This window comes from Zea mays, chromosome 1, assembly GCF_902167145.1.
Source record: "Zea mays cultivar B73 chromosome 1, Zm-B73-REFERENCE-NAM-5.0, whole genome shotgun sequence".
NCBI classification, from domain to species: Eukaryota; Viridiplantae; Streptophyta; class Magnoliopsida; order Poales; family Poaceae; genus Zea; species Zea mays.
Window position 1 is genome coordinate 109,520,131 of NC_050096.1, and position 2,971 is coordinate 109,523,101.

Below are 2,971 nucleotides of genomic sequence, written 5' to 3' on the forward strand. Positions count from 1 at the left end.
GCTTCGAAAATACAGATTGAAACCGAGACAAAGCTGACCGAAACTGAAGCTATATCGAGCCAAGTTGACGCCGAAGCTGGGCCTTCAATGCCCGCCAAGGAGAAATCATCGGAGATTGGAGAAAAGGCAGCGGAAGAAGGGGATATAGAACAGATTTTGCCTGAAAAGACTGCCGCTCCTGCTCCCAAAGCGTCTTCCAAAGTCCTTGATTATATTATTCGACACGCTTCGGAAAAAAGATTATCTGAAGAAGAAATTTTTGAAGCTAAACACTATGCCCAAGAACTGAAATATCCAAAAGGGGCCTTAGTGTTTAATGGTACAGACGAAGATGACTTCTTATATTGCCTTCCAGACAACAAAGAATTATCTGTCTGTCGGGAGATGGCCAGAAGTATGGGCTTTCCGAAGCTCGAAGCTGGCCTTTGTGCTATGATGAAGGACGATCTGGTAGATAGCCTCGCATATAATAGTCTGAAAGTACAAAAATTGTATATTTGGAAGTTTATAAAATTTGAATTATTCTTTTGCTCTTATACTAATTTTTTTTCATATAGGGTTTAATACTTAGCAACGCCTTGAGGGCGCAAAAGAATGCCGAAGACGAGAGCTACACTATTGCTTTCAACAACCTTCGAATAGGGGTTATTAAGCTGAGGAACGAAGCTTTGGAAAAAGATAAAATTCTGCTTACATTGGTGGATAAAGTAAAGAAGGATGAAGCTAACTTTAAGACCCAATCTGAAGCCCAAAAAATTGAGATTGAAGACCTTCGGAAGCAACTGGCCAAAGCTAAAGAGAAGTGCGCAGTTGCAGAAGCTAAACGAGGAATTAGCGAACAATGGACAAATCATTTAGAGAAGAATGTTGAAGAACTTCGCATATCCAAGGAAAGATGCTTTGAAAAATCTATGGACTGCGTGAAGAAAATAAAAACTAGCTTCACAAACGTTGGCGCATATTCAAGCGAGGACAACATCATAAGAGGCGATCCTGAGGGCCCAATTGAATGGATCAGCAGCGAAGCCGAAGCTTTTGAGGAAGTTTTGAGTGGCCGTGGGGACGTCTGCGCCTTCTCTGGCGCGAGGGGAGTTGCAGCTATTTTGGAGAAAGCAGGGTGCAAACATGTTAAAACTTTGGCCCAAGCCAAAGCTGCTTTCTCCATTGATGATACGAAGGATCCTTCGGCCGAGGCAAGCATAATAGGCGGAAAATTTTTCACTGACATTTGGGAGAATGGCGGTCGAGGGATGGCTCACGAAATAATAAAGAAAAGTGAAAAAGATACCCACGACACTAGAGAAGCAACAAAAACAGCTGAAAATGCTGCGGAGCTTGAGAGACGAATAGGTATTACTTAATGATTTTTACCTTTGTTGTTTACTTTTGCGACTTCGAAATAATTTACGTTTTCTACCGCAGCTGAACTATCTCCTCCCCTAGAGCCCTTCGAGCCACTGGCCGAAGCAGAGGCAAAAGAATCATTACAAATTATTAGCATGGCCGAAACTATTATAGACGAAGTCGTTACCCGACTGCTGACCGAAGATGCAGATAAAGTTTTGAAAGAAGAAGAATAGTTATTGTAAAAACATTGCTAGATTATTAATGTAACATTTGCTGAACTATGCTTGTAATATTTGGTGATCATGGGTTTTGAATGTAATATATGAATAACTTTGTGATTCATTTCTTTGCGATGCATGAAACTTTTACATACATACCATTTTTGAGCCTTCGGCGAAAAAACACCTTCCCTTCTTTTCATGCTTCGTAAAGAAGAGCTTTTATACTTCATGAAAAATCCTCCAATCATCGCAAAAACATTAATGCTTCGTCCCCAATAGATATTTTTTCCTCCACATCAGAGCTGATGAAGCTGTATTTCTTCAAAACTTATTTTGTGCCTTAGCACAATTTCACTTTTTCGAAGCATCTTCCGAAGGTCAACATTGTATTCCCTTCTTGTGTCATTGATGCAACATGATGTATGATGTTATGTTATGCGAAATGATGTTATGCTATGCAAAATGATGTTTGTGCCGAAGACACACACATATCCCCACAGTGGAATACACAATCTCTTTGCCGTTTATTTTTCGGCTTCACCGCTTATTTTTTGGTGTATCAGCGCTGACTTTTCGCTGTAAGTTCAGCATTCCCTTAGGAACGTCTTTTGAACTTCTTCGCCTTCTATTTCGGCAGTATTCGCGTTGACTTTTCGCGCTTCACCTTATATTTCGGCGGTATTTAGCTCTGCATTCCCTTTGGAACGACTTTTGAGCAGAAAACTTACGCTGCGCTCCCTTAGGAACTACTTTTTGTAGCTTCGGCAACCTTACGCTGCGTTCCTTAGAACGACTTTTGTTACTTCAGTGAAACTTGTAATGTGATTTTGAACCCCGCGTTCCCTTAAGAAGAGCTTTTGTGCTTGAGTGACTTTTTGAACTTCGTGAGTCTGTGGAGAAGGTATATTATACTATGACAAGAACGAAGTTATTACAGGAAATTGAAAACGACAAAAGAACTAGGCTTTCAATGATTGTTCGTTAAAAGAAAATGACAACGAATGCAAAAATTGTTTCAAGGGTAGGATATCTCTTAGTAGATATGTTTCGATTCTGGCACAGTACTGTTGACTATGTGAGCTTCGGACTCCTCCCTGAAGTCTCGCTGCTGATGAGTGTGCTGGCTCCCTTCTGGCTACTGGCCTCGGGAGTATGCAGGTTGTAGTGGTGGTGGAGGCGGAGGCTATTGCCAAGATGCCTGTGGTTGGCTAGCCGAAGCAACAGAAGCTACAGGATGATTACCCACATACTCTGGTATGTAGGGTGAGTGATATGAAGCAGTGTGCATGACCTGCTTCGGCTGGTTCTGTTGAACTGCAGGTTCTGCTATTTATTTCTGTTTCTGAATGGTGACATGGCACATCCTTGTAGTATGGCCCTTGTCCTCACCACAGAATAAGTAA